Here is a 7428-nt window from a genome sequence, read left to right on the forward strand (position 1 = left end):
GAGTGGGAGCACTATAGAGTTTCTGATGAGTATATGTTGTTGACATATTGTTGATCAGAAATGATGTAGAATTTCTAGAAAGCATATAGGGTTATTTGAAAGGTGTTTTTCAATAGAAAACCTAGATTAAGCTACTTAAACATTGAGCATCAAGACCTATGAGGATAGATCAAAATGCTTAATAATACTTTCAAATGAGCACATACCTTGACATGATCTTGAAGGTGTTCAAGATGGATCAGTCAAAGAAGGAGTTCTTGCCTGAGTTGTAAGGTACGAAGTTAAGACTTAAAGCTCGACCTCGGCAGAAAAGAGAGAAAGGACGAAGGTCGTCACCTATGCTTTAGACGTAGGCTCTACAGTATGCTATGCTGTGTACCGCACCTGAAGTGTGCCTTGCCATGAGTCAGTCAAGGGGTACAAGAGTGATCCAAGAATGGATCATAGTACAGCGGTCAAAGTTATCCTTAGTAACTAGTGGACTAAGAAATTTTCTCGGTTATGGAGGTGATAAAGAGTTCGACGTAAAGAGTTACGACGATGCAAGCTTAACACCTATCCGGATAGCTCTGAGTAGAGATACCGGATACGTATAATGGAGCAACAATTTAGAATAGCTACAAGTAGAACAGTTATCTGGAATAGCTCCAAATAGAGCGTGGTAGTTGCATCTAGGAGATGACATAGAGATTTGTAAAGCACACACGGATCTGAAAGATTCAGACCCGTTGACTATAACCTCTCTCACAAGCATAACATGATCAAACCCAGAACTCTTGGGTGTTAGTCACATGGAGATGTGACCTTGAGTGTTAATCACATATCGATGTGAACTGGATTATTGACTCTAGTGCAAGTGGGAGACTGTTGGAAATATGCCCTAGAGGCAATAATAAATATGTTATTATTATATTTCTTTGTTCATGATAATAGTCTTTTATTCATGCTATAACTGTATTATCCGGAAATTGTAATACACGTGTGAATACATAGACCACAATATGTCCCTAGTGAGCCTCTAGTTGACTAGCTCGTTGTGATCAACAGATAGTCATGGTTTCCTGGCTATGGACATTGGATGTCGTTGATAACGGGATCACATCATTAGGAGAATGATGTGATGGACAAGACCCAATCCTAAGCCTAGCACAGATCGTGTAGTTCGTATGCTAAAGCTTTTCTAATGTCAAGTATCTTTTCCTTAGACCATGAGATTGTGCAACTCCCGGATACCGTAGGAATGCTTTGGGTGTACCAAACGTCACAACGTAACTGGGTGGCTATAAAGGTGCATTACAGGTATCTCCGAAAGTGTCTGTTGGGTTGGCACGAATCGAGACTGGGATTTGTCACTCCGTGTAAACGGAGAGGTATCTCTGGGCCCACTCGGTAGGACATCATCATAATGTGCACAATGTGACCAAGGGGTTGATCACGGGATGATGTGTTATGGAACGAGTAAAGAGACTTGCCGGTAACGAGATTGAACAAGGTATCGGTATACCGACGATCGAATCTCGGGCAAGTACAATACCGCTAGACAAAGGGAATTGCATACGGGATTGATTAAGTCCTTGACATCGTGGTTCATCCGATGAGATCATCGTGGAACATGTGGGAGCCAACATGGGTATCCAGATCCCGCTGTTGGTTATTGACCGGAGAACGTCTCGGTCATGTCTGCATGTCTCCCGAACCCGTAGGGTCTACACACTTAAGGTTCGATGATGCTAGGGTTATAAAGGAAGTTTGTATGTGGTTACCGAATGTTGTTCGGAGTCCCGGATGAGATCCCGGACGTCACGAGGAGTTCCGGAATGGTCCGGAGGTAAAGATTTATATATGGGAAGTCCTGTTTTGGTCACCAGAAGAGTTTCGGGGTTTATCGGTAACGTACCGGGACCACCGGGAGGGTCCCGGGGGTCCACCAAGTGGGGCCACCAACCCCGGAGGCTTGCATGGGCCAAGAGTGGTGAGGGACCAGCCCCTTAGTGGGCTGGTGCGCCTCCCACAAGGGCCCATGGCGCCTAAGAGGTGGAAAGGGGGCAAACCCTAAGGGGATATGGGCCTTAGGGCCCATATTGGTGCGCCTCCCTCTCCTCTCCCCTCTTGGCCGCCACCCCCTTTGCCATCTAGGGCTGCCGCCCCCCTAGGGGTGGGAACCCTAGAGGGGGCGCACCCTCCTCCCTCTCCCCTATAAATAGTGAGGCATAGGGCTGCCCATAACACGCGATTCGATCTCTCGTTGGTGCAGCCCTGCGTCTCTTCTTCCTCCTCTTCTAGCCACGCTCCTCCTCCACCCCCATGCCGTTGTGCTGCTGCTGGATGGAGTCTTCCTCAACCTCTCCCTCTCTCCTTTCTGGATCAAGGCATGGGAGACGTCACCGGGCTGTACGTGTGTTGAACGCGGAGGTGCCGTCCGTTCGGCACTTGGTCATCGGTGATTTGGATCACGACGAGTACGACTCCATCAACCCCGTTCACTTGAACGCTTCCGCTTAGCGATCTACAAGGGTATGTAGATGCACTCTCCTTCCCCACGTTGCTGGTTTCTCCATAGATAGATCTTGGTGACACGTAGGAAAATTTTGAATTTCTGCTACGTTCCCCAACAGTAGTTTCAATGGTGAACATCACTGTGTTGATCATATCTAGTATATGATTCATGCTTGACCTTTCGGTCTCCGTGTTCCGAGGACATATCTGTATATGCCTGGCTCGTCAAGTATAACCTGAGTATTCCGCGTGTGCAACTGTTTTGCACCCGTTGTATTTGAACGTAGAGCCTATCACACCCGATCATCACGTGGTGTCTCAGCACGAAGAACTTTTGCAACAGTGCATACTCAGGGAGAACACTTCTTGATAATTAGTGAGAGATCATCTTAAAATGCTACCATCAAACAAAGCAAAAATAAGATGTATAAAAGATAAACATCATATGCAATCAAAATATGTGACATGATATGGCCATCATCATCTTGCGCCTTTGATCTCTATCTCCAAAGTACTATCATGATCTATATCGTCACCGGCATGACACCATGATCTCCATCATCTTGATCTATATCAATGTGTCGTCACATGGTCGTCTCGCCAATAATTGCTCTTGCAACTATTGCTATCGCATCGCGATAAAGTAAAGCAATTATTGGGCACTTGCATCTTATGCAATAGAGAGATAACCATAAGGATTTTGCCAGTTGTCGATAACTTCAACAAAACATGATCATCTCATACAACAACTTATATCTCATCACGTCTTGACCATATCACATCACAACATGCCCTGCAAGAACAAGTTAGACGTCCTCTACTTTGTTGTTGCAAGTTTTACGCGGCTGCTACGGGCTTAGCAAGAACCGTTCTTACCTACGCATCAAAACCACAATGATAGTTTGTCAAGTTGGTGTTGTTTTAACCTTCGCAAGGACCGGGCGTAGCCACACTCGGTTCAACTAAAGTTGGAGAAACTGACACCCGCCAGCCACCTGTGTGCAAAGCACGTCGGTAGAACCAGTCTCGCATAAGCGTACGCGTAATGTCGGTCCGGGCCGCTTCATCCAACAATACCGCCGAACCAAAGTATGACATGCCGGTAAGCAGTATGACTTATATCACCAACAACTCACTTGTGTTCTACTCGTGCACAACATCAACACATAAAACCTAGGCTCTGATACCACTGTAGGGGAACGTAGTAATTTCAAAAAAATTCCTACGCACATGCAAGATAATGGTGATGCATAGCAATGAGAGGGGAGAGTGTGATCTACGTGCCCTTGTAGACCGAGAACGGAAGCGTTAGCACAACACGGTTGATGTAGTCGTACGTCTTCACGGCCCGACCGATCAAGCACCGAAACTACGGCACCTCCGAGTTTTAGCACATGTTCAGCTCGATGACGATCCCCGGACTCCGATCCAGCAAAGTGTCGGGGAAGAGTTCCGTCAGCACGACGGCGTGGTGACGATCTTGATGTTCTACCATCGTAGGGCTTCGCCTAAGCACCGCTATAATATTATCGAGTATTATCGTGGAAGGGGGCACCGCACACGGCTAAGAGAACGATCACGAAGATCAACTTGTGTGTCTAGGGGTGCCCCCTGCCCCCGTATATAAAGGAGCAAGGGGAGGAGGCCGGCCGGCCCTATAGGCACGCCAAGGAGGAGTCCTCCTCCTAGTAGGAGTAGGACTCCTACTAGGAGGGGGAAGGAAGTGGGGAGGGAGAAGGAAAGGGTGGCGTCGCCCCCCTCTCCTAGTCCAATTCGGACCAGGGGGAGGAAGCGCGCGGCGCACCCTGGCTGCCCTTCTCTTTCAACACTAAGTCCCATATGGCCCATTACTTCTCCCGGGGGGTTCCGGTAACCCTCCGGTACTTCGGTTTTCTCCGAAATCACCCGGAACACTTACGGTGTCCGAATATAGCCGTCCAATATATCAATCTTTATGTCTCAACCATTTCGAGACTCCTCATTATGTCCGTGATCACATTCGGGACTCCTAACTAACTTCGGTACATCAAAACTCATAAACTCATAATATAACTGTCATCGAAACCTTAAGCATGCGGACCCTACGGGTTCGAGAACAATGTAGACATGACCGAGACATGTCTCCGGTCAATAACCAATAGCAGAACCTGGATGCTCATATTGGCTCCTACATATTCTATGAAGATCTTTATCGGTCAGACCGCATAACAACATACGTTGTTCCCTTTGTCATCGGTATGTTACTTGCCCGAGATTCGATCGTCGGTATCTCAATACCTAGTTCAATCTCGTTACCGGCAAGTCTCTTTACTCGTTTCGTAATACATCATTTCGCAACTAACTCATTAGTTGCAATGCTTGTAAGGCTTATGTGATGTGCATTACCAAGAGGGCCCAGAGATACCTCCTCGACAATTGGAGTGACAAATCCTAATCTCGAAATACGCCAACCCAACATGTACCTTTGGAGACACCTGTAGAGCTCCTTTATAATCACCCAGTTATGTTGTGACGTTTGGTAGCACACAAAGTGTTCCTCCGGCAAACGGGAGTTGCATAATCTCATAGTCATAGGAACATGTATAAGTCATGAAGAAAGCAATAGCAACATACTAAACGATCGGGTGCTAAGCTAATGGAATGGGTCATGTCAATCACATCATTCTTCTAATGATGTGATCCCGTTAATCAAATAACAACTCTTTTGTTCATGGTTAGGAAACATAACCATCTTCGATTAACGAGCTAGTCAAGTAGAGGCATACTAGTGACACTTTGTTTGTCTATGTATTCACACATGTATTATGTTTCCGGTTAATACAATTCTAGCATGAATAATAAACATTTATCATGATATAAGGAAATAAATAATAACTTTATTATTGCCTCTAGGGCATATTTCCTTCACAATCTGTGTCAATTGGCCCAGCTGTCCTGTGGGCTGCTGCTCCATGGGCCGAATCGAATGCCTGTGGTGCACTGGGCCTTTCGCGAGCCGGCAGCCCATTCGAAGGATGCCTACGAGCTACCGCGTCAGCTCCATTTACCCCAACCGCTCAAAAGAAGAAGAAAAACACTCGCGAGGCTGAGGGGAACAGGACTGGATTGATTCCCCACTCGCGAACCCTAACCGAGTCCCGATCGAGGTTGAGTGAAGCGGGACCACATCGATTCACCTCCAGAATCGAGCCGCAGAGTGGGGTGGTCGGTTCCATCAAGTGAAGACCGCCGGTGTGCGTCCGTCCACCTGAGGTCACGGGTGGGATCGAGTCATCCATTCGGTCGATCACAGCGACCGGAGGAGTGGGATCCAGGAGCCGAGTCCATCCGGTTGATCCCACCGACCAATTGAGCGGGATTAAATGACAGACGCCTCGTGTACTGGTAACTTCTCTCCTCTTCTTCAAGCTCGCAATCATGGCATTCTTCTGCTGGAAACTGCTCTGCTGTCCTTCAAGCTCGCTATTATGGCCATTACCATTCATTCAGGCCTATTATCATTCATTCATTTGCTTAATGCCTGGTAAAGTCGCAAACCTTCCAGGTACTATATAATGCTGCCCTCCATGGCTGTCTATGCACATCTTACTCCAGCAGCAATATTTGTCAGTTCATGTATGAATGTATGATTCATTCTTCCACCAAGCAATTAAATTGTTCTGATTTTGTCTCATTCCAAAAACTATACATACAGGTGTTTCATGCTTGCTGTGGTCGATTGATTTGGGCAGTTCTTGGAGACTGTACTCGCAATTTTTCTACTTCGGCAGCTTACGATCATCTATGGCTTCTGCACAGGTAACTCATCTTTGTGGAAATATAACCAATTCTGATTTACTCTCTTCCCAACAGGAAGAAGTAAGAGAATTCAGTGAGTTGGTTTTCAAGCCAATTTGCATCTTTCATATCTGAAGCCATCCCTTGGCTTGTCACTGTGCTTTCACGTGTAGCTATTGTATGAGATCCCTAGAAGGGCATTGAACGCATCTTGACATCGTCTTTGTTGATGAACATTTTTTTTTGTGGGAAATTACTTGTATTACTCACGTAGCCGAGCTACTAGCAGAATTACACAGTTTGACGACCTCATCAGGTCCAGATCCGAGCCACACCATGGTACGACCCGTAGTTCTACCAAAAGATGCCAACAAATGGCTTACAGTGTTTTGACTATGATAAATGTGAGTAATACAAGAATTTCGTTGATCCATGAGTATTTTGATTTCATGAACCATGAAACTGTTCACAGATCTATCCATTTCTCCCTTCTTCAACAGATTGATAGCCTCCAAGCAATCAGACTCAATGTCTATAGGTAGCTCGCTCCATTGTAAAGCAAGTGATAGACCCTCTCTGATGGCTGCAAGTTCAGACTCTAAAGCATTGAGGCAATGATATAGATGACGACAAGCACTGAGGACTATATTACCGTTGTGATCACGCAAGATCATGCCGCTGCCAGCAGTACCGTCCGCTGAAACAAAGGAGCCATCTGTATTGAGTTTCAATTGTCCTTCTTCAGGTCTCAGCCACACAGCTAGTGGAATTACCAGTTCAGACGTAGCCACGGGTGCAATAGAAAAAGAACAATCTAGCATAGCAGATTTCCCCTTCAAGGGGTCTATCTCTGGCTCTTTGGCGATTGTCAAAATGGACTGAACATAGCTTCTAAGAAAGCGTATAGAAACCTGAACTGGCGGTGCTGGTTTATCATGTACTACCTCATTCCGAACATACCAAATTCTCCATAAGAGCATAACCAGGTGCAGGCGCTGCTCATCAGGCAATTTGCACAGGGCATGGAGAAGCCATTCCGGGCCTGTGTTCATCATGTCTTTAAGATCGGGGATAGGCCAAATATCAGCCATTGCAAGCCAAAGATTCCTGGCATTGGGACATCGACACAAAGCATGAAACATGTCTTCTTTTTCA

This window comes from Triticum aestivum, chromosome 6A, assembly GCF_018294505.1.
Source record: "Triticum aestivum cultivar Chinese Spring chromosome 6A, IWGSC CS RefSeq v2.1, whole genome shotgun sequence".
Lineage (NCBI taxonomy): Eukaryota > Viridiplantae > Streptophyta > Magnoliopsida > Poales > Poaceae > Triticum > Triticum aestivum.